Source organism: Ambystoma mexicanum, chromosome 5p (assembly GCF_040938575.1).
Source record: "Ambystoma mexicanum isolate Mex_15411 chromosome 5p, UKY_AmexF1_1, whole genome shotgun sequence".
NCBI classification, from domain to species: Eukaryota; Metazoa; Chordata; class Amphibia; order Caudata; family Ambystomatidae; genus Ambystoma; species Ambystoma mexicanum.
Window position 1 is genome coordinate 715,751,602 of NC_090930.1, and position 21,324 is coordinate 715,772,925.

A 21,324-nucleotide genomic window follows, 5' to 3' on the forward strand; every position below is an offset into this window, starting at 1 on the left:
CCTCAGCGCGACGCAAAACGTGTTTATGGCAGAGTCCCATTCATTCTCCTGTCGCTGCGGAAAGACTGCCCTTGACGCAAAAAAGGCAGCTTCCTTTTTCACCGCTGGAGAGAACCTATCTGCTCGGCCCTCCCCCTCTCTTCCCAGTCCCCCAATGGACTGGCCTTTGAGGCACCTGCAGGCATTGTGCACTCGGACACCACTGCCCGGCCTTCCCGAGCTGTCCAGCGGTCTCCCTTGTGGTCTAGTGGTTAGGATTCGGCGCTCTCACCGCCGCGGCCCGGGTTCGACTCCCGGTCAGGGAAGAGAGGCTTTTACTGAATGACATTTTTACAGAAATTCAAACAACTGCGTCTCAAAAAATATTTCTTTCAAATGTAGCTTCACTCACAGGCAATAGCGGCGTGGCTCCCCTGGCGGTAACTCCAAGCATCTTTTCAGCATGGTCCCTTACCGGAAGCTGTCGCCGCTAGAAGTGGGCCTGTGCCCCAAAAAGGAAGCTTTCTTTCTTCCAAAGCTGTAGAGAAAATATTAGTCCTGTCGCCCTGCCAAAGCCGAGCTCGCCCACCATCCCTAGCCTCATCAGACCAAGACCTTGCCCGGGACCCTGGGGCAGAGGGCTGCAGAAATGGTTGCGTACCGGTTTGGAGGAGAAAAGCAGGGGAGGGAGGGGTCGTAGCTGCTTGATTTGCATACAGAGCTGTGGTCTGCTGGGAAAGTGCAGCCTTTGGAGCTTGGCAAAGGCTTCGCAAGGGGCCCGAGCATTGCCCTCGCCCCGTTTGTTGACAGGTTCTCCTTCTATGGGCTGAAGGGCCCTGTAGCCTGATTTGAGGTTGGACGCTCTATTATTCACAGGGGTGTACCGGGCCTAGACGGTGACTGGCTGACCCGTCAGGGCATCGCCCGTTTGGAAGCCCGTTTCGGAAGCGGAGGCGGGAATCCCTGCCCAATTTTCTTTTGGGGTGGTAGGGCTGTTGGCGGGGTTGCACAAGCTCTGCCAACTTTGGCGGCTTAAGCTTGGGATGCGAGGGACATGGTACAAAAATGCAAAGGTTTTCCAGGAAAAGAGTCTACGGGCAACGATTCCTTGTTGCTCTTTTCAGGTGAACTCAAGCCTCAGGGCTTTGAGGTAGGGGCACTGCCTACAGACAGCAGGAAAGGGCTTGTGCGAAGCTGCTGCCGCATTTAGGTAAGAAGAGTAAAAACCTGTACCAGGAGTGGGGCTCGAACCCACGCGGACACTTGTCCATTGGATCTTAAGTCCAACGCCTTAACCACTCGGCCATCCTGGTGAGCTGCTGCAAAGGGCTTCGAATTGAATCTTTGCTGTTTCAGCAGCAGGCGAACAAGTGGAAAACCAGCCCAGAGTGCCCCCTGCAGGAGGTTGGATGGAATTGGCTTGCGAGCGGCAAACGTCTCTCACTTAACAGCATTACAATAGCCTCCAGCTGACTGCAAGTACGGTTGCGGAAACCTCCCGGGTGCTGCAGTCGTTTCCCCGGTGGCCTAGTGGTGAGGATTTGGTGCTTTCACTGCCACGGGCCTGGCTTCGAGTCCCCGACCAGAGTGTGTGCTTTGAGTAAAGGTGGTCTAGGGCAGTACAGAGGCAGGCTGAGCCTCGAAGGCTGGTGCAGGCCTTGGTGTGCGAGCCCGAAAAAAGGGCAGCTCCTATGTCATCCCTTCTTGCCCTCCGGCACTTGCTGTACAAGCAAAGCCCCCTTTGAACTCTGCATGGTAACCCTGCTGTGTCTCGCAGGCAATCATGGCCTGCCGCCTTTTAATAAACGTGCTCTCCCACGAAGCAGTTCTCCTAAGGAGGGTTAGTTGTGAGTGTGCATCTTCAGCGGCAGCCTCTAGGGGGAGCTTCAGCACTGACCCACAAAAGCTCATAGCGAGGAAGGCTGTCCTTTCAGGAGAGCAAGACAGGAATATCAGCGCTTGGAAGTGAAAGCGCAAACGTTCCCAAAGTGATGCTGTCTTCAATCTCTAAGCTCCCCTTTTCGCAGACCATCACAAGTGTTTTTGTTTTCTTTCTTTCTTTCTTTATTTCTTTATTTATTAGCAGAAACGGCCCCCGAAGACCTGCAGGCACTGGTGCCCATTGTAGCAGAGGCCCTCAGCCTTTGGACTCGGACGCCACCATCTGAGCGACACGCAACGGGGTGCACCCACCGTCCCTGGTGGTCTAGTGGTTAGGATTCGGCGCTCTCACCGCCGCGGCCCGGGTTCGATTCCCGGTCAGGGAAGGAGCTCTTTTAACAACTGACATTTTTATTTACAGCAATGCAGTTAACTGGCGACCGGAAATCTTGCTCCCAGATGCAGATTTGCGTGCACAAAATGGAGGAAGTGCCCTCAGCGCGACGCAAAACGTGTTTATGGCAGAGTCCCATTCATTCTCCTGTCGCTGCGGAAAGACTGCCCTTGACGCAAAAAAGGCAGCTTCCTTTTTCACCGCTGGAGAGAACCTATCTGCTCGGCCCTCCCCCTCTCTTCCCAGTCCCCCAATGGACTGGCCTTTGAGGCACCTGCAGGCATTGTGCACTCGGACACCACTGCCCGGCCTTCCCGAGTTGTCCAGCGGTCTCCCTGGTGGTCTAGTGGTTAGGATTCGGCGCTCTCACCGCCGCGGCCCGGGTTCGATTCCCGGTCAGGGAAGAGAGGCTTTTACTGAATGACATTTTTACAGAAATTCAAACAACTGCGTCTCAAAAAATATTTCTTTCAAATGTAGCTTCACTCACAGGCAATAGCGGCGTGGCTCCCCTGGCGGTAACTCCAAGCATCTTTTCAGCATGGTCCCTTACCGGAAGCTGTCGCCGCTAGAAGTGGGCCTGTGCCCCAAAAAGGAAGCTTTCTTTCTTCCAAAGCTGTAGAGAAAATATTAGTCCTGTCGCCCTGCCAAAGCCGAGCTCGCCCACCATCCCTAGCCTCATCAGACCAAGACCTTGCCCGGGACCCTGGGGCAGAGGGCTGCAGAAATGGTTGCGTACCGGTTTGGAGGAGAAAAGCAGGGGAGGGAGGGGTCGTAGCTGCTTGATTTGCATACAGAGCTGTGGTCTGCTGGGAAAGTGCAGCCTTTGGAGCTTGGCAAAGGCTTCGCAAGGGGCCCGAGCATTGCCCTCGCCCCGTTTGTTGACAGGTTCTCCTTCTATGGGCTGAAGGGCCCTGTAGCCTGATTTGAGGTTGGACGCTCTATTATTCACAGGGGTGTACCGGGCCTAGACGGTGACTGGCTGACCCGTCAGGGCATCGCCCGTTTGGAAGCCCGTTTCGGAAGCCGTGAGGAAGCGGAGGCGGGAATCCCTGCCCAATTTTCTTTTGGGGTGGTAGGGCTGTTGGCGGGGTTGCACAAGCTCTGCCAACTTTGGCGGCTTAAGCTTGGGATGCGAGGGACATGGTACAAAAATGCAAAGGTTTTCCAGGAAAAGAGTCTACGGGCAACGATTCCTTGTTGCTCTTTTCAGGTGAACTCAAGCCTCAGGGCTTTGAGGTAGGGGCACTGCCTACAGACAGCAGGAAAGGGCTTGTGCGAAGCTGCTGCCGCATTTAGGTAAGAAGAGTAAAAACCTGTACCAGGAGTGGGGCTCGAACCCACGCGGACACTTGTCCATTGGATCTTAAGTCCAACGCCTTAACCACTCGGCCATCCTGGTGAGCTGCTGCAAAGGGCTTCGAATTGAATCTTTGCTGTTTCAGCAGCAGGCGAACAAGTGGAAAACCAGCCCAGAGTGCCCCCTGCAGGAGGTTGGATGGAATTGGCTTGCGAGCGGCAAACGTCTCTCACTTAACAGCATTACAATAGCCTCCAGCTGACTGCAAGTACGGTTGCGGAAACCTCCCGGGTGCTGCAGTCGTTTCCCCGGTGGCCTAGTGGTGAGGATTTGGTGCTTTCACTGCCACGGGCCTGGCTTCGAGTCCCCGACCAGAATGTGTGCTTTGAGTAAAGGTGGTCTAGGGCAGTCCAGAGGCAGGCTGAGCCTCGAAGGCTGGTGCAGGCCTTGGTGTGCGAGCCCGAAAAAAGGGCAGCTCCTATGTCATCCCTTCTTGCCCTCCGGCACTTGCTGTACAAGCAAAGCCCCCTTTGAACTCTGCATGGTAACCCTGCTGTGTCTCGCAGGCAATCATGGCCTGCCGCCTTTTAATAAACGTGCTCTCCCACGAAGCAGTTCTCCTAAGGAGGGTTAGTTGTGAGTGTGCATCTTCAGCGGCAGCCTCTAGGGGGAGCTTCAGCACTGACCCACAAAAGCTCATAGCGAGGAAGGCTGTCCTTTCAGGAGAGCAAGACAGGAATATCAGCGCTTGGAAGTGAAAGCGCAAACGTTCCCAAAGTGATGCTGTCTTCAATCTCTAAGCTCCCCTTTTCGCAGACCATCACAAGTGTTTTTGTTTTCTTTCTTTCTTTCTTTATTTCTTTATTTATTAGCAGAAACGGCCCCCGAAGACCTGCAGGCACTGGTGCCCATTGTAGCAGAGGCCCTCAGCCTTTGGACTCGGACGCCACCATCTGAGCGACACGCAACGGGGTGCACCCACCGTCCCTGGTGGTCTAGTGGTTAGGATTCGGCGCTCTCACCGCCGCGGCCCGGGTTCGATTCCCGGTCAGGGAAGGAGCTCTTTTAACAACTGACATTTTTATTTACAGCAATGCAGTTAACTGGCGACCGGAAATCTTGCTCCCAGATGCAGATTTGCGTGCACAAAATGGAGGAAGTGCCCTCAGCGCGACGCAAAACGTGTTTATGGCAGAGTCCCATTCATTCTCCTGTCGCTGCGGAAAGACTGCCCTTGACGCAAAAAAGGCAGCTTCCTTTTTCACCGCTGGAGAGAACCTATCTGCTCGGCCCTCCCCCTCTCTTCCCAGTCCCCCAATGGACTGGCCTTTGAGGCACCTGCAGGCATTGTGCACTCGGACACCACTGCCCGGCCTTCCCGAGTTGTCCAGCGGTCTCCCTGGTGGTCTAGTGGTTAGGATTCGGCGCTCTCACCGCCGCGGCCCGGGTTCGATTCCCGGTCAGGGAAGAGAGGCTTTTACTGAATGACATTTTTACAGAAATTCAAACAACTGCGTCTCAAAAAATATTTCTTTCAAATGTAGCTTCACTCACAGGCAATAGCGGCGTGGCTCCCCTGGCGGTAACTCCAAGCATCTTTTCAGCATGGTCCCTTACCGGAAGCTGTCGCCGCTAGAAGTGGGCCTGTGCCCCAAAAAGGAAGCTTTCTTTCTTCCAAAGCTGTAGAGAAAATATTAGTCCTGTCGCCCTGCCAAAGCCGAGCTCGCCCACCATCCCTAGCCTCATCAGACCAAGACCTTGCCCGGGACCCTGGGGCAGAGGGCTGCAGAAATGGTTGCGTACCGGTTTGGAGGAGAAAAGCAGGGGAGGGAGGGGTCGTAGCTGCTTGATTTGCATACAGAGCTGTGGTCTGCTGGGAAAGTGCAGCCTTTGGAGCTTGGCAAAGGCTTCGCAAGGGGCCCGAGCATTGCCCTCGCCCCGTTTGTTGACAGGTTCTCCTTCTATGGGCTGAAGGGCCCTGTAGCCTGATTTGAGGTTGGACGCTCTATTATTCACAGGGGTGTACCGGGCCTAGACGGTGACTGGCTGACCCGTCAGGGCATCGCCCGTTTGGAAGCCCGTTTCGGAAGCCGTGAGGAAGCGGAGGCGGGAATCCCTGCCCAATTTTCTTTTGGGGTGGTAGGGCTGTTGGCGGGGTTGCACAAGCTCTGCCAACTTTGGCGGCTTAAGCTTGGGATGCGAGGGACATGGTACAAAAATGCAAAGGTTTTCCAGGAAAAGAGTCTACGGGCAACGATTCCTTGTTGCTCTTTTCAGGTGAACTCAAGCCTCAGGGCTTTGAGGTAGGGGCACTGCCTACAGACAGCAGGAAAGGGCTTGTGCGAAGCTGCTGCCGCATTTAGGTAAGAAGAGTAAAAACCTGTACCAGGAGTGGGGCTCGAACCCACGCGGACACTTGTCCATTGGATCTTAAGTCCAACGCCTTAACCACTCGGCCATCCTGGTGAGCTGCTGCAAAGGGCTTCGAATTGAATCTTTGCTGTTTCAGCAGCAGGCGAACAAGTGGAAAACCAGCCCAGAGTGCCCCCTGCAGGAGGTTGGATGGAATTGGCTTGCGAGCGGCAAACGTCTCTCGCTTAACAGCATTACAATAGCCTCCAGCTGACTGCAAGTACGGTTGCGGAAACCTCCCGGGTGCTGCAGTCGTTTCCCCGGTGGCCTAGTGGTGAGGATTTGGTGCTTTCACTGCCACGGGCCTGGCTTCGAGTCCCCGACCAGAGTGTGTGCTTTGAGTAAAGGTGGTCTAGGGCAGTCCAGAGGCAGGCTGAGCCTCGAAGGCTGGTGCAGGCCTTGGTGTGCGAGCCCGAAAAAAGGGCAGCTCCTATGTCATCCCTTCTTGCCCTCCGGCACTTGCTGTACAAGCAAAGCCCCCTTTGAACTCTGCATGGTAACCCTGCTGTGTCTCGCAGGCAATCATGGCCTGCGGCCTTTTAATAAACGTGCTCTCCCACGAAGCAGTTCTCCTAAGGAGGGTTAGTTGTGAGTGTGCATCTTCAGCGGCAGCCTCTAGGGGGAGCTTCAGCACTGACCCACAAAAGCTCATAGCGAGGAAGGCTGTCCTTTCAGGAGAGCAAGACAGGAATATCAGCGCTTGGAAGTGAAAGCGCAAACGTTCCCAAAGTGATGCTGTCTTCAATCTCTAAGCTCCCCTTTTCGCAGACCATCACAAGTGTTTTTGTTTTCTTTCTTTCTTTCTTTCTTTCTTTATTTCTTTATTTATTTATTTATTAGCAGAAACGGCCCCCGAAGACCTGCAGGCACTGGTGCCCATTGTAGCAGAGGCCCTCAGCCTTTGGACTCGGACGCCACCATCTGAGCGACACGCAACGGGGTGCACCCACCGTCCCGGGTGGTCTAGTGGTTAGGCCCGGGTTCGATTCCCGGTCAGGGAAGGAGCTCTTTTAACAACTGACATTTTTATTTACAGCAATGCAGTTAACTGGCGACCGGAAATCTTGCTCCCAGATGCAGATTTGCGTGCACAAAATGGAGGAAGTGCCCTCAGCGCGACGCAAAACGTGTTTATGGCAGAGTCCCATTCATTCTCCTGTCGCTGCGGAAAGACTGCCCTTGACGCAAAAAAGGCAGCTTCCTTTTTCACCGCTGGAGAGAACCTATCTGCTCGGCCCTCCCCCTCTCTTCCCAGTCCCCCAATGGACTGGCCTTTGAGGCACCTGCAGGCATTGTGCACTCGGACACCACTGCCCGGCCTTCCCGAGCTGTCCAGCGGTCTCCCTGGTGGTCTAGTGGTTAGGATTCGGCGCTCTCACCGCCGCGGCCCGGGTTCGATTCCCGGTCAGGGAAGAGAGGCTTTTACTGAATGACATTTTTACAGAAATTCAAACAACTGCGTCTCAAAAAATATTTCTTTCAAATGTAGCTTCACTCACAGGCAATAGCGGCGTGGCTCCCCTGGCGGTAACTCCAAGCATCTTTTCAGCATGGTCCCTTACCGGAAGCTGTCGCCGCTAGAAGTGGGCCTGTGCCCCAAAAAGGAAGCTTTCTTTCTTCCAAAGCTGTAGAGAAAATATTAGTCCTGTCGCCCTGCCAAAGCCGAGCTCGCCCACCATCCCTAGCCTCATCAGACCAAGACCTTGCCCGGGACCCTGGGGCAGAGGGCTGCAGAAATGGTTGCGTACCGGTTTGGAGGAGAAAAGCAGGGGAGGGAGGGGTCGTAGCTGCTTGATTTGCATACAGAGCTGTGGTCTGCTGGGAAAGTGCAGCCTTTGGAGCTTGGCAAAGGCTTCGCAAGGGGCCCGAGCATTGCCCTCGCCCCGTTTGTTGACAGGTTCTCCTTCTATGGGCTGAAGGGCCCTGTAGCCTGATTTGAGGTTGGACGCTCTATTATTCACAGGGGTGTACCGGGCCTAGACGGTGACTGGCTGACCCGTCAGGGCATCGCCCGTTTGGAAGCCCGTTTCGGAAGCGGAGGCGGGAATCCCTGCCCAATTTTCTTTTGGGGTGGTAGGGCTGTTGGCGGGGTTGCACAAGCTCTGCCAACTTTGGCGGCTTAAGCTTGGGATGCGAGGGACATGGTACAAAAATGCAAAGGTTTTCCAGGAAAAGAGTCTACGGGCAACGATTCCTTGTTGCTCTTTTCAGGTGAACTCAAGCCTCAGGGCTTTGAGGTAGGGGCACTGCCTACAGACAGCAGGAAAGGGCTTGTGCGAAGCTGCTGCCGCATTTAGGTAAGAAGAGTAAAAACCTGTACCAGGAGTGGGGCTCGAACCCACGCGGACACTTGTCCATTGGATCTTAAGTCCAACGCCTTAACCACTCGGCCATCCTGGTGAGCTGCTGCAAAGGGCTTCGAATTGAATCTTTGCTGTTTCAGCAGCAGGCGAACAAGTGGAAAACCAGCCCAGAGTGCCCCCTGCAGGAGGTTGGATGGAATTGGCTTGCGAGCGGCAAACGTCTCTCACTTAACAGCATTACAATAGCCTCCAGCTGACTGCAAGTACGGTTGCGGAAACCTCCCGGGTGCTGCAGTCGTTTCCCCGGTGGCCTAGTGGTGAGGATTTGGTGCTTTCACTGCCACGGGCCTGGCTTCGAGTCCCCGACCAGAGTGTGTGCTTTGAGTAAAGGTGGTCTAGGGCAGTCCAGAGGCAGGCTGAGCCTCGAAGGCTGGTGCAGGCCTTGGTGTGCGAGCCCGAAAAAAGGGCAGCTCCTATGTCATCCCTTCTTGCCCTCCGGCACTTGCTGTACAAGCAAAGCCCCCTTTGAACTCTGCATGGTAACCCTGCTGTGTCTCGCAGGCAATCATGGCCTGCCGCCTTTTAATAAACGTGCTCTCCCACGAAGCAGTTCTCCTAAGGAGGGTTAGTTGTGAGTGTGCATCTTCAGCGGCAGCCTCTAGGGGGAGCTTCAGCACTGACCCACAAAAGCTCATAGCGAGGAAGGCTGTCCTTTCAGGAGAGCAAGACAGGAATATCAGCGCTTGGAAGTGAAAGCGCAAACGTTCCCAAAGTGATGCTGTCTTCAATCTCTAAGCTCCCCTTTTCGCAGACCATCACAAGTGTTTTTGTTTTCTTTCTTTCTTTCTTTATTTCTTTATTTATTAGCAGAAACGGCCCCCGAAGACCTGCAGGCACTGGTGCCCATTGTAGCAGAGGCCCTCAGCCTTTGGACTCGGACGCCACCATCTGAGCGACACGCAACGGGGTGCACCCACCGTCCCTGGTGGTCTAGTGGTTAGGATTCGGCGCTCTCACCGCCGCGGCCCGGGTTCGATTCCCGGTCAGGGAAGGAGCTCTTTTAACAACTGACATTTTTATTTACAGCAATGCAGTTAACTGGCGACCGGAAATCTTGCTCCCAGATGCAGATTTGCGTGCACAAAATGGAGGAAGTGCCCTCAGCGCGACGCAAAACGTGTTTATGGCAGAGTCCCATTCATTCTCCTGTCGCTGCGGAAAGACTGCCCTTGACGCAAAAAAGGCAGCTTCCTTTTTCACCGCTGGAGAGAACCTATCTGCTCGGCCCTCCCCCTCTCTTCCCAGTCCCCCAATGGACTGGCCTTTGAGGCACCTGCAGGCATTGTGCACTCGGACACCACTGCCAGGCCTTCCCGAGCTGTCCAGCGGTCTCCCTGGTGGTCTAGTGGTTAGGATTCGGCGCTCTCATCGCCGCGGCCCGGGTTCGATTCCCGGTCAGGGAAGAGAGGCTTTTACTGAATGACATTTTTACAGAAATTCAAACAACTGCGTCTCAAAAAATATTTCTTTCAAATGTAGCTTCACTCACAGGCAATAGCGGCGTGGCTCCCCTGGCGGTAACTCCAAGCATCTTTTCAGCATGGTCCCTTACCGGAAGCTGTCGCCGCTAGAAGTGGGCCTGTGCCCCAAAAAGGAAGCTTTCTTTCTTCCAAAGCTGTAGAGAAAATATTAGTCCTGTCGCCCTGCCAAAGCCGAGCTCGCCCACCATCCCTAGCCTCATCAGACCAAGACCTTGCCCGGGACCCTGGGGCAGAGGGCTGCAGAAATGGTTGCGTACCGGTTTGGAGGAGAAAAGCAGGGGAGGGAGGGGTCGTAGCTGCTTGATTTGCATACAGAGCTGTGGTCTGCTGGGAAAGTGCAGCCTTTGGAGCTTGGCAAAGGCTTCGCAAGGGGCCCGAGCATTGCCCTCGCCCCGTTTGTTGACAGGTTCTCCTTCTATGGGCTGAAGGGCCCTGTAGCCTGATTTGAGGTTGGACGCTCTATTATTCACAGGGGTGTACCGGGCCTAGACGGTGACTGGCTGACCCGTCAGGGCATCGCCCGTTTGGAAGCCCGTTTCGGAAGCGGAGGCGGGAATCCCTGCCCAATTTTCTTTTGGGGTGGTAGGGCTGTTGGCGGGGTTGCACAAGCTCTGCCAACTTTGGCGGCTTAAGCTTGGGATGCGAGGGACATGGTACAAAAATGCAAAGGTTTTCCAGGAAAAGAGTCTACGGGCAACGATTCCTTGTTGCTCTTTTCAGGTGAACTCAAGCCTCAGGGCTTTGAGGTAGGGGCACTGCCTACAGACAGCAGGAAAGGGCTTGTGCGAAGCTGCTGCCGCATTTAGGTAAGAAGAGTAAAAACCTGTACCAGGAGTGGGGCTCGAACCCACGCGGACACTTGTCCATTGGATCTTAAGTCCAACGCCTTAACCACTCGGCCATCCTGGTGAGCTGCTGCAAAGGGCTTCGAATTGAATCTTTGCTGTTTCAGCAGCAGGCGAACAAGTGGAAAACCAGCCCAGAGTGCCCCCTGCAGGAGGTTGGATGGAATTGGCTTGCGAGCGGCAAACGTCTCTCACTTAACAGCATTACAATAGCCTCCAGCTGACTGCAAGTACGGTTGCGGAAACCTCCCGGGTGCTGCAGTCGTTTCCCCGGTGGCCTAGTGGTGAGGATTTGGTGCTTTCACTGCCACGGGCCTGGCTTCGAGTCCCCGACCAGAGTGTGTGCTTTGAGTAAAGGTGGTCTAGGGCAGTCCAGAGGCAGGCTGAGCCTCGAAGGCTGGTGCAGGCCTTGGTGTGCGAGCCCGAAAAAAGGGCAGCTCCTATGTCATCCCTTCTTGCCCTCCGGCACTTGCTGTACAAGCAAAGCCCCCTTTGAACTCTGCATGGTAACCCTGCTGTGTCTCGCAGGCAATCATGGCCTGCCGCCTTTTAATAAACGTGCTCTCCCACGAAGCAGTTCTCCTAAGGAGGGTTAGTTGTGAGTGTGCATCTTCAGCGGCAGCCTCTAGGGGGAGCTTCAGCACTGACCCACAAAAGCTCATAGCGAGGAAGGCTGTCCTTTCAGGAGAGCAAGACAGGAATATCAGCGCTTGGAAGTGAAAGCGCAAACGTTCCCAAAGTGATGCTGTCTTCAATCTCTAAGCTCCCCTTTTCGCAGACCATCACAAGTGTTTTTGTTTTCTTTCTTTCTTTCTTTCTTTATTTCTTTATTTATTTATTTATTAGCAGAAACGGCCCCCGAAGACCTGCAGGCACTGGTGCCCATTGTAGCAGAGGCCCTCAGCCTTTGGACTCGGACGCCACCATCTGAGCGACACGCAACGGGGTGCACCCACCGTCCCTGGTGGTCTAGTGGTTAGGATTCACCGCCGCGGCCCGGGTTCGATTCCCGGTCAGGGAAGGAGCTCTTTTAACAACTGACATTTTTATTTACAGCAATGCAGTTAACTGGCGACCGGAAATCTTGCTCCCAGATGCAGATTTGCGTGCACAAAATGGAGGAAGTGCCCTCAGCGCGACGCAAAACGTGTTTATGGCAGAGTCCCATTCATTCTCCTGTCGCTGCGGAAAGACTGCCCTTGACGCAAAAAAGGCAGCTTCCTTTTTCACCGCTGGAGAGAACCTATCTGCTCGGCCCTCCCCCTCTCTTCCCAGTCCCCCAATGGACTGGCCTTTGAGGCACCTGCAGGCATTGTGCACTCGGACACCACTGCCCGGCCTTCCCGAGCTGTCCAGCGGTCTCCCTTGTGGTCTAGTGGTTAGGATTCGGCGCTCTCACCGCCGCGGCCCGGGTTCGACTCCCGGTCAGGGAAGAGAGGCTTTTACTGAATGACATTTTTACAGAAATTCAAACAACTGCGTCTCAAAAAATATTTCTTTCAAATGTAGCTTCACTCACAGGCAATAGCGGCGTGGCTCCCCTGGCGGTAACTCCAAGCATCTTTTCAGCATGGTCCCTTACCGGAAGCTGTCGCCGCTAGAAGTGGGCCTGTGCCCCAAAAAGGAAGCTTTCTTTCTTCCAAAGCTGTAGAGAAAATATTAGTCCTGTCGCCCTGCCAAAGCCGAGCTCGCCCACCATCCCTAGCCTCATCAGACCAAGACCTTGCCCGGGACCCTGGGGCAGAGGGCTGCAGAAATGGTTGCGTACCGGTTTGGAGGAGAAAAGCAGGGGAGGGAGGGGTCGTAGCTGCTTGATTTGCATACAGAGCTGTGGTCTGCTGGGAAAGTGCAGCCTTTGGAGCTTGGCAAAGGCTTCGCAAGGGGCCCGAGCATTGCCCTCGCCCCGTTTGTTGACAGGTTCTCCTTCTATGGGCTGAAGGGCCCTGTAGCCTGATTTGAGGTTGGACGCTCTATTATTCACAGGGGTGTACCGGGCCTAGACGGTGACTGGCTGACCCGTCAGGGCATCGCCCGTTTGGAAGCCCGTTTCGGAAGCGGAGGCGGGAATCCCTGCCCAATTTTCTTTTGGGGTGGTAGGGCTGTTGGCGGGGTTGCACAAGCTCTGCCAACTTTGGCGGCTTAAGCTTGGGATGCGAGGGACATGGTACAAAAATGCAAAGGTTTTCCAGGAAAAGAGTCTACGGGCAACGATTCCTTGTTGCTCTTTTCAGGTGAACTCAAGCCTCAGGGCTTTGAGGTAGGGGCACTGCCTACAGACAGCAGGAAAGGGCTTGTGCGAAGCTGCTGCCGCATTTAGGTAAGAAGAGTAAAAACCTGTACCAGGAGTGGGGCTCGAACCCACGCGGACACTTGTCCATTGGATCTTAAGTCCAACGCCTTAACCACTCGGCCATCCTGGTGAGCTGCTGCAAAGGGCTTCGAATTGAATCTTTGCTGTTTCAGCAGCAGGCGAACAAGTGGAAAACCAGCCCAGAGTGCCCCCTGCAGGAGGTTGGATGGAATTGGCTTGCGAGCGGCAAACGTCTCTCACTTAACAGCATTACAATAGCCTCCAGCTGACTGCAAGTACGGTTGCGGAAACCTCCCGGGTGCTGCAGTCGTTTCCCCGGTGGCCTAGTGGTGAGGATTTGGTGCTTTCACTGCCACGGGCCTGGCTTCGAGTCCCCGACCAGAGTGTGTGCTTTGAGTAAAGGTGGTCTAGGGCAGTACAGAGGCAGGCTGAGCCTCGAAGGCTGGTGCAGGCCTTGGTGTGCGAGCCCGAAAAAAGGGCAGCTCCTATGTCATCCCTTCTTGCCCTCCGGCACTTGCTGTACAAGCAAAGCCCCCTTTGAACTCTGCATGGTAACCCTGCTGTGTCTCGCAGGCAATCATGGCCTGCCGCCTTTTAATAAACGTGCTCTCCCACGAAGCAGTTCTCCTAAGGAGGGTTAGTTGTGAGTGTGCATCTTCAGCGGCAGCCTCTAGGGGGAGCTTCAGCACTGACCCACAAAAGCTCATAGCGAGGAAGGCTGTCCTTTCAGGAGAGCAAGACAGGAATATCAGCGCTTGGAAGTGAAAGCGCAAACGTTCCCAAAGTGATGCTGTCTTCAATCTCTAAGCTCCCCTTTTCGCAGACCATCACAAGTGTTTTTGTTTTCTTTCTTTCTTTCTTTATTTCTTTATTTATTAGCAGAAACGGCCCCCGAAGACCTGCAGGCACTGGTGCCCATTGTAGCAGAGGCCCTCAGCCTTTGGACTCGGACGCCACCATCTGAGCGACACGCAACGGGGTGCACCCACCGTCCCTGGTGGTCTAGTGGTTAGGATTCGGCGCTCTCACCGCCGCGGCCCGGGTTCGATTCCCGGTCAGGGAAGGAGCTCTTTTAACAACTGACATTTTTATTTACAGCAATGCAGTTAACTGGCGACCGGAAATCTTGCTCCCAGATGCAGATTTGCGTGCACAAAATGGAGGAAGTGCCCTCAGCGCGACGCAAAACGTGTTTATGGCAGAGTCCCATTCATTCTCCTGTCGCTGCGGAAAGACTGCCCTTGACGCAAAAAAGGCAGCTTCCTTTTTCACCGCTGGAGAGAACCTATCTGCTCGGCCCTCCCCCTCTCTTCCCAGTCCCCCAATGGACTGGCCTTTGAGGCACCTGCAGGCATTGTGCACTCGGACACCACTGCCCGGCCTTCCCGAGTTGTCCAGCGGTCTCCCTGGTGGTCTAGTGGTTAGGATTCGGCGCTCTCACCGCCGCGGCCCGGGTTCGATTCCCGGTCAGGGAAGAGAGGCTTTTACTGAATGACATTTTTACAGAAATTCAAACAACTGCGTATCAAAAAATATTTCTTTCAAATGTAGCTTCACTCACAGGCAATAGCGGCGTGGCTCCCCTGGCGGTAACTCCAAGCATCTTTTCAGCATGGTCCCTTACCGGAAGCTGTCGCCGCTAGAAGTGGGCCTGTGCCCCAAAAAGGAAGCTTTCTTTCTTCCAAAGCTGTAGAGAAAATATTAGTCCTGTCGCCCTGCCAAAGCCGAGCTCGCCCACCATCCCTAGCCTCATCAGACCAAGACCTTGCCCGGGACCCTGGGGCAGAGGGCTGCAGAAATGGTTGCGTACCGGTTTGGAGGAGAAAAGCAGGGGAGGGAGGGGTCGTAGCTGCTTGATTTGCATACAGAGCTGTGGTCTGCTGGGAAAGTGCAGCCTTTGGAGCTTGGCAAAGGCTTCGCAAGGGGCCCGAGCATTGCCCTCGCCCCGTTTGTTGACAGGTTCTCCTTCTATGGGCTGAAGGGCCCTGTAGCCTGATTTGAGGTTGGACGCTCTATTATTCACAGGGGTGTACCGGGCCTAGACGGTGACTGGCTGACCCGTCAGGGCATCGCCCGTTTGGAAGCCCGTTTCGGAAGCGGAGGCGGGAATCCCTGCCCAATTTTCTTTTGGGGTGGTAGGGCTGTTGGCGGGGTTGCACAAGCTCTGCCAACTTTGGCGGCTTAAGCTTGGGATGCGAGGGACATGGTACAAAAATGCAAAGGTTTTCCAGGAAAAGAGTCTACGGGCAACGATTCCTTGTTGCTCTTTTCAGGTGAACTCAAGCCTCAGGGCTTTGAGGTAGGGGCACTGCCTACAGACAGCAGGAAAGGGCTTGTGCGAAGCTGCTGCCGCATTTAGGTAAGAAGAGTAAAAACCTGTACCAGGAGTGGGGCTCGAACCCACGCGGACACTTGTCCATTGGATCTTAAGTCCAACGCCTTAACCACTCGGCCATCCTGGTGAGCTGCTGCAAAGGGCTTCGAATTGAATCTTTGCTGTTTCAGCAGCAGGCGAACAAGTGGAAAACCAGCCCAGAGTGCCCCCTGCAGGAGGTTGGATGGAATTGGCTTGCGAGCGGCAAACGTCTCTCACTTAACAGCATTACAATAGCCTCCAGCTGACTGCAAGTACGGTTGCGGAAACCTCCCGGGTGCTGCAGTCGTTTCCCCGGTGGCCTAGTGGTGAGGATTTTGTGCTTTCACTGCCACGGGCCTGGCTTCGAGTCCCCGACCAGAGTGTGTGCTTTGAGTAAAGGTGGTCTAGGGCAGTCCAGAGGCAGGCTGAGCCTCGAAGGCTGGTGCAGGCCTTGGTGTGCGAGCCCGAAAAAAGGGCAGCTCCTATGTCATCCCTTCTTGCCCTCCGGCACTTGCTGTACAAGCAAAGCCCCCTTTGAACTCTGCATGGTAACCCTGCTGTGTCTCGCAGGCAATCATGGCCTGCCGCCTTTTAATAAACGTGCTCTCCCACGAAGCAGTTCTCCTAAGGAGGGTTAGTTGTGAGTGTGCATCTTCAGCGGCAGCCTCTAGGGGGAGCTTCAGCACTGACCCACAAAAGCTCATAGCGAGGAAGGCTGTCCTTTCAGGAGAGCAAGACAGGAATATCAGCGCTTGGAAGTGAAAGCGCAAACGTTCCCAAAGTGATGCTGTCTTCAATCTCTAAGCTCCCCTTTTCGCAGACCATCACAAGTGTTTTTGTTTTCTTTCTTTCTTTCTTTCTTTATTTCTTTATTTATTTATTTATTAGCAGAAACGGCCCCCGAAGACCTGCAGGCACTGGTGCCCATTGTAGCAGAGGCCCTCAGCCTTTGGACTCGGACGCCACCATCTGAGCGACACGCAACGGGGTGCACCCACCGTCCCTGGTGGTCTAGTGGTTAGGATTCGGCGCTCTCACCGCCGCGGCCCGGGTTCGATTCCCGGTCAGGGAAGGAGCTCTTTTAACAACTGACATTTTTATTTACAGCAATGCAGTTAACTGGCGACCGGAAATCTTGCTCCCAGATGCAGATTTGCGTGCACAAAATGGAGGAAGTGCCCTCAGCGCGACGCAAAACGTGTTTATGGCAGAGTCCCATTCATTCTCCTGTCGCTGCGGAAAGACTGCCCTTGACGCAAAAAAGGCAGCTTCCTTTTTCACCGCTGGAGAGAACCTATCTGCTCGGCCCTCCCCCTCTCTTCCCAGTCCCCCAATGGACTGGCCTTTGAGGCACCTGCAGGCATTGTGCACTCGGACACCACTGCCAGGCCTTCCCGAGCTGTCCAGCGGTCTCCCTGGTGGTCTAGTGGTTAGGATTCGGCGCTCTCATCGCCGCGGCCCGGGTTCGATTCCCGGTCAGGGAAGAGAGGCTTTTACTGAATGACATTTTTACAGAAATTCAAACAACTGCGTCTCAAAAAATATTTCTTTCAAATGTAGCTTCACTCACAGGCAATAGCGGCGTGGCTCCCCTGGCGGTAACTCCAAGCATCTTTTCAGCATGGTCCCTTACCGGAAGCTGTCGCCGCTAGAAGTGGGCCTGTGCCCCAAAAAGGAAGCTTTCTTTCTTCCAAAGCTGTAGAGAAAATATTAGTCCTGTCGCCCTGCCAAAGCCGAGCTCGCCCACCATCCCTAGCCTCATCAGACCAAGACCTTGCCCGGGACCCTGGGGCAGAGGGCTGCAGAAATGGTTGCGTACCGGTTTGGAGGAGAAAAGCAGGGGAGGGAGGGGTCGTAGCTGCTTGATTTGCATACAGAGCTGTGGTCTGCTGGGAAAGTGCAGCCTTTGGAGCTTGGCAAAGGCTTCGCAAGGGGCCCGAGCATTGCCCTCGCCCCGTTTGTTGACAGGTTCTCCTTCTATGGGCTGAAGGGCCCTGTAGCCTGATTTGAGGTTGGACGCTCTATTATTCACAGGGGTGTACCGGGCCTAGACGGTGACTGGCTGACCCGTCAGGGCATCGCCCGTTTGGAAGCCCGTTTCGGAAGCGGAGGCGGGAATCCCTGCCCAATTTTCTTTTGGGGTGGTAGGGCTGTTGGCGGGGTTGCACAAGCTCTGCCAACTTTGGCGGCTTAAGCTTGGGATGCGAGGGACATGGTACAAAAATGCAAAGGTTTTCCAGGAAAAGAGTCTACGGGCAACGATTCCTTGTTGCTCTTTTCAGGTGAACTCAAGCCTCAGGGCTTTGAGGTAGGGGCACTGCCTACAGACAGCAGGAAAGGGCTTGTGCGAAGCTGCTGCCGCATTTAGGTAAGAAGAGTAAAAACCTGTACCAGGAGTGGGGCTCGAACCCACGCGGACACTTGTCCATTGGATCTTAAGTCCAACGCCTTAACCACTCGGCCATCCTGGTGAGCTGCTGCAAAGGGCTTCGAATTGAATCTTTGCTGTTTCAGCAGCAGGCGAACAAGTGGAAAACCAGCCCAGAGTGCCCCCTGCAGGAGGTTGGATGGAATTGGCTTGCGAGCGGCAAACGTCTCTCACTTAACAGCATTACAATAGCCTCCAGCTGACTGCAAGTACGGTTGCGGAAACCTCCCGGGTGCTGCAGTCGTTTCCCCGGTGGCCTAGTGGTGAGGATTTGGTGCTTTCACTGCCACGGGCCTGGCTTCGAGTCCCCGACCAGAGTGTGTGCTTTGAGTAAAGGTGGTCTAGGGCAGTCCAGAGGCAGGCTGAGCCTCGAAGGCTGGTGCAGGCCTTGGTGTGCGAGCCCGAAAAAAGGGCAGCTCCTATGTCATCCCTTCTTGCCCTCCGGCACTTGCTGTACAAGCAAAGCCCCCTTTGAACTCTGCATGGTAACCCTGCTGTGTCTCGCAGGCAATCATGGCCTGCCGCCTTTTAATAAACGTGCTCTCCCACGAAGCAGTTCTCCTAAGGAGGGTTAGTTGTGAGTGTGCATCTTCAGCGGCAGCCTCTAGGGGGAGCTTCAGCACTGACCCACAAAAGCTCATAGCGAGGAAGGCTGTCCTTTCAGGAGAGCAAGACAGGAATATCAGCGCTTGGAAGTGAAAGCGCAAACGTTCCCAAAGTGATGCTGTCTTCAATCTCTAAGCTCCCCTTTTCGCAGACCATCACAAGTGTTTTTGTTTTCTTTCTTTCTTTCTTTCTTTATTTCTTTATTTATTTATTTATTAGCAGAAACGGCCCCCGAAGACCTGCAGGCACTGGTGCCCATTGTAGCAGAGGCCCTCAGCCTTTGGACTCGGACGCCACCATCTGAGCGACACGCAACGGGGTGCACCCACCGTCCCTGGTGGTCTAGTGGTTAGGATTCACCGCCGCGGCCCGGGTTCGATTCCCGGTCAGGGAAGGAGCTCTTTTAACAACTGACATTTTTATTTACAGCAATGCAGTTAACTGGCGACCGGAAATCTTGCTCCCAGATGCAGATTTGCGTGCACAAAATGGAGGAAGTGCCCTCAGCGCGACGCAAAACGTGTTTATGGCAGAGTCCCATTCATTCTCCTGTCGCTGCGGAAAGACTGCCCTTGACGCAAAAAAGGCAGCTTCCTTTTTCACCGCTGGAGAGAACCTATCTGCTCGGCCCTCCCCCTCTCTTCCCAGTCCCCCAATGGACTGGCCTTTGAGGCACCTGCAGGCATTGTGCACTCGGACACCACTGCCCGGCCTTCCCGAGCTGTCCAGCGGTCTCCCTTGTGGTCTAGTGGTTAGGATTCGGCGCTCTCACCGCCGCGGCCCGGGTTCGACTCCCGGTCAGGGAAGAGAGGCTTTTACTGAATGACATTTTTACAGAAATTCAAACAACTGCGTCTCAAAAAATATTTCTTTCAAATGTAGCTTCACTCACAGGCAATAGCGGCGTGGCTCCCCTGGCGGTAACTCCAAGCATCTTTTCAGCATGGTCCCTTACCGGAAGCTGTCGCCGCTAGAAGTGGGCCTGTGCCCCAAAAAGGAAGCTTTCTTTCTTCCAAAGCTGTAGAGAAAATATTAGTCCTGTCGCCCTGCCAAAGCCGAGCTCGCCCACCATCCCTAGCCTCATCAGACCAAGACCTTGCCCGGGACCCTGGGGCAGAGGGCTGCAGAAATGGTTGCGTACCGGTTTGGAGGAGAAAAGCAGGGGAGGGAGGGGTCGTAGCTGCTTGATTTGCATACAGAGCTGTGGTCTGCTGGGAAAGTGCAGCCTTTGGAGCTTGGCAAAGGCTTCGCAAGGGGCCCGAGCATTGCCCTCGCCCCGTTTGTTGACAGGTTCTCCTTCTATGGGCTGAAGGGCCCTGTAGCCTGATTTGAGGTTGGACGCTCTATTATTCACAGGGGTGTACCGGGCCTAGACGGTGACTGGCTGACCCGTCAGGGCATCGCCCGTTTGGAAGCCCGTTTCGGAAGCGGAGGCGGGAATCCCTGCCCAATTTTCTTTTGGGGTGGTAGGGCTGTTGGCGGGGTTGCACAAGCTCTGCCAACTTTGGCGGCTTAAGCTTGGGATGCGAGGGACATGGTACAAAAATGCAAAGGTTTTCCAGGAAAAGAGTCTACGGGCAACGATTCCTTGTTGCTCTTTTCAGGTGAACTCAAGCCTCAGGGCTTTGAGGTAGGGGCACTGCCTACAGACAGCAGGAAAGGGCTTGTGCGAAGCTGCTGCCGCATTTAGGTAAGAAGAGTAAAAACCTGTACCAGGAGTGGGGCTCGAACCCACGCGGACACTTGTCCATTGGATCTTAAGTCCAACGCCTTAACCACTCGGCCACCCTGGTGAGCTGCTGCAAAGGGCTTCGAATTGAATCTTTGCTGTTTCAGCAGCAGGCGAACAAGTGGAAAACCAGCCCAGAGTGCCCCCTGCAGGAGGTTGGATGGAATTGGCTTGCGAGCGGCAAACGTCTCTCACTTAACAGCATTACAATAGCCTCCAGCTGACTGCAAGTACGGTTGCGGAAACCTCCCGGGTGCTGCAGTCGTTTCCCCGGTGGCCTAGTGGTGAGGATTTGGTGCTTTCACTGCCACGGGCCTGGCTTCGAGTCCCCGACCAGAGTGTGTGCTTTGAGTAAAGGTGGTCTAGGGCAGTACAGAGGCAGGCTGAGCCTCGAAGGCTGGTGCAGGCCTTGGTGTGCGAGCCCGAAAAAAGGGCAGCTCCTATGTCATCCCTTCTTGCCCTCCGGCACTTGCTGTACAAGCAAAGCCCCCTTTGAACTCTGCATGGTAACCCTGCTGTGTCTCGCAGGCAATCATGGCCTGCCGCCTTTTAATAAACGTGCTCTCCCACGAAGCAGTTCTCCTAAGGAGGGTTAGTTGTGAGTGTGCATCTTCAGCGGCAGCCTCTAGGGGGAGCTTCAGCACTGACCCACAAAAGCTCATAGCGAGGAAGGCTGTCCTTTCAGGAGAGCAAGACAGGAATATCAGCGCTTGGAAGTGAAAGCGCAAACGTTCCCAAAGTGATGCTGTCTTCAATCTCTAAGCTCCCCTTTTCGCAGACCATCACAAGTGTTTTTGTTTTCTTTCTTTCTTTCTTTATTTCTTTATTTATTAGCAGAAACGGCCCCCGAAGACCTGCAGGCACTGGTGCCCATTGTAGCAGAGGCCCTCAGCCTTTGGACTCGGACGCCACCATCTGAGCGACACGCAACGGGGTGCACCCACCGTCCCTGGTGGTCTAGTGGTTAGGATTCGGCGCTCTCACCGCCGCGGCCCGGGTTCGATTCCCGGTCAGGGAAGGAGCTCTTTTAACAACTGACATTTTTATTTACAGCAATGCAGTTAACTGGCGACCGGAAATCTTGCTCCCAGATGCAGATTTGCGTGCACAAAATGGAGGAAGTGCCCTCAGCGCGACGCAAAACGTGTTTATGGCAGAGTCCCATTCATTCTCCTGTCGCTGCGGAAAGACTGCCCTTGACGCAAAAAAGGCAGCTTCCTTTTTCACCGCTGGAGAGAA

The 21,324-nt window shown here is 54.6% G+C and overlaps 24 non-coding genes across 24 annotated transcripts; 15 read left to right on the forward strand and 9 right to left on the reverse strand.

Moving 5' to 3' along the window:
• The first annotated feature begins 233 nt into the window (after window positions 1–233).
• Window positions 234–305, forward strand: TRNAE-CUC (transfer RNA glutamic acid (anticodon CUC)). The gene has a single exon. It is a non-coding gene; the product is annotated as a tRNA-Glu (tRNA).
• Window positions 306–1,209: 904 nt separating this feature from the next.
• TRNAL-UAA (transfer RNA leucine (anticodon UAA)) lies at window positions 1,210–1,292 on the reverse strand. Its single transcript has one exon. It is a non-coding gene; the product is annotated as a tRNA-Leu (tRNA).
• An 882-nt stretch (window positions 1,293–2,174) lies between these two features.
• On the forward strand, window positions 2,175–2,246 carry TRNAE-CUC (transfer RNA glutamic acid (anticodon CUC)). The gene has a single exon. It is a non-coding gene; the product is annotated as a tRNA-Glu (tRNA).
• A 340-nt stretch (window positions 2,247–2,586) lies between these two features.
• Window positions 2,587–2,658, forward strand: TRNAE-CUC (transfer RNA glutamic acid (anticodon CUC)). The gene has a single exon. It is a non-coding gene; the product is annotated as a tRNA-Glu (tRNA).
• Window positions 2,659–3,573: 915 nt separating this feature from the next.
• Window positions 3,574–3,656, reverse strand: TRNAL-UAA (transfer RNA leucine (anticodon UAA)). Its single transcript has one exon. It is a non-coding gene; the product is annotated as a tRNA-Leu (tRNA).
• An 882-nt stretch (window positions 3,657–4,538) lies between these two features.
• Window positions 4,539–4,610, forward strand: TRNAE-CUC (transfer RNA glutamic acid (anticodon CUC)). The gene has a single exon. It is a non-coding gene; the product is annotated as a tRNA-Glu (tRNA).
• A 340-nt stretch (window positions 4,611–4,950) lies between these two features.
• Window positions 4,951–5,022, forward strand: TRNAE-CUC (transfer RNA glutamic acid (anticodon CUC)). Its single transcript has one exon. It is a non-coding gene; the product is annotated as a tRNA-Glu (tRNA).
• A 915-nt stretch (window positions 5,023–5,937) lies between these two features.
• On the reverse strand, window positions 5,938–6,020 carry TRNAL-UAA (transfer RNA leucine (anticodon UAA)). The gene has a single exon. It is a non-coding gene; the product is annotated as a tRNA-Leu (tRNA).
• Window positions 6,021–7,307: 1,287 nt separating this feature from the next.
• TRNAE-CUC (transfer RNA glutamic acid (anticodon CUC)) lies at window positions 7,308–7,379 on the forward strand. The gene has a single exon. It is a non-coding gene; the product is annotated as a tRNA-Glu (tRNA).
• A 904-nt stretch (window positions 7,380–8,283) lies between these two features.
• TRNAL-UAA (transfer RNA leucine (anticodon UAA)) lies at window positions 8,284–8,366 on the reverse strand. The gene has a single exon. It is a non-coding gene; the product is annotated as a tRNA-Leu (tRNA).
• An 882-nt stretch (window positions 8,367–9,248) lies between these two features.
• TRNAE-CUC (transfer RNA glutamic acid (anticodon CUC)) lies at window positions 9,249–9,320 on the forward strand. Its single transcript has one exon. It is a non-coding gene; the product is annotated as a tRNA-Glu (tRNA).
• A 340-nt stretch (window positions 9,321–9,660) lies between these two features.
• Window positions 9,661–9,732, forward strand: TRNAE-CUC (transfer RNA glutamic acid (anticodon CUC)). The gene has a single exon. It is a non-coding gene; the product is annotated as a tRNA-Glu (tRNA).
• Window positions 9,733–10,636: 904 nt separating this feature from the next.
• Window positions 10,637–10,719, reverse strand: TRNAL-UAA (transfer RNA leucine (anticodon UAA)). Its single transcript has one exon. It is a non-coding gene; the product is annotated as a tRNA-Leu (tRNA).
• Window positions 10,720–12,016: 1,297 nt separating this feature from the next.
• Window positions 12,017–12,088, forward strand: TRNAE-CUC (transfer RNA glutamic acid (anticodon CUC)). The gene has a single exon. It is a non-coding gene; the product is annotated as a tRNA-Glu (tRNA).
• Window positions 12,089–12,992: 904 nt separating this feature from the next.
• TRNAL-UAA (transfer RNA leucine (anticodon UAA)) lies at window positions 12,993–13,075 on the reverse strand. Its single transcript has one exon. It is a non-coding gene; the product is annotated as a tRNA-Leu (tRNA).
• An 882-nt stretch (window positions 13,076–13,957) lies between these two features.
• TRNAE-CUC (transfer RNA glutamic acid (anticodon CUC)) lies at window positions 13,958–14,029 on the forward strand. Its single transcript has one exon. It is a non-coding gene; the product is annotated as a tRNA-Glu (tRNA).
• A 340-nt stretch (window positions 14,030–14,369) lies between these two features.
• TRNAE-CUC (transfer RNA glutamic acid (anticodon CUC)) lies at window positions 14,370–14,441 on the forward strand. The gene has a single exon. It is a non-coding gene; the product is annotated as a tRNA-Glu (tRNA).
• Window positions 14,442–15,345: 904 nt separating this feature from the next.
• Window positions 15,346–15,428, reverse strand: TRNAL-UAA (transfer RNA leucine (anticodon UAA)). The gene has a single exon. It is a non-coding gene; the product is annotated as a tRNA-Leu (tRNA).
• An 894-nt stretch (window positions 15,429–16,322) lies between these two features.
• On the forward strand, window positions 16,323–16,394 carry TRNAE-CUC (transfer RNA glutamic acid (anticodon CUC)). The gene has a single exon. It is a non-coding gene; the product is annotated as a tRNA-Glu (tRNA).
• A 340-nt stretch (window positions 16,395–16,734) lies between these two features.
• On the forward strand, window positions 16,735–16,806 carry TRNAE-CUC (transfer RNA glutamic acid (anticodon CUC)). The gene has a single exon. It is a non-coding gene; the product is annotated as a tRNA-Glu (tRNA).
• Window positions 16,807–17,710: 904 nt separating this feature from the next.
• On the reverse strand, window positions 17,711–17,793 carry TRNAL-UAA (transfer RNA leucine (anticodon UAA)). The gene has a single exon. It is a non-coding gene; the product is annotated as a tRNA-Leu (tRNA).
• Window positions 17,794–19,090: 1,297 nt separating this feature from the next.
• On the forward strand, window positions 19,091–19,162 carry TRNAE-CUC (transfer RNA glutamic acid (anticodon CUC)). Its single transcript has one exon. It is a non-coding gene; the product is annotated as a tRNA-Glu (tRNA).
• A 904-nt stretch (window positions 19,163–20,066) lies between these two features.
• Window positions 20,067–20,149, reverse strand: TRNAL-UAA (transfer RNA leucine (anticodon UAA)). Its single transcript has one exon. It is a non-coding gene; the product is annotated as a tRNA-Leu (tRNA).
• Window positions 20,150–21,031: 882 nt separating this feature from the next.
• Window positions 21,032–21,103, forward strand: TRNAE-CUC (transfer RNA glutamic acid (anticodon CUC)). Its single transcript has one exon. It is a non-coding gene; the product is annotated as a tRNA-Glu (tRNA).
• The last annotated feature ends 221 nt before the right edge of the window (window positions 21,104–21,324 follow it).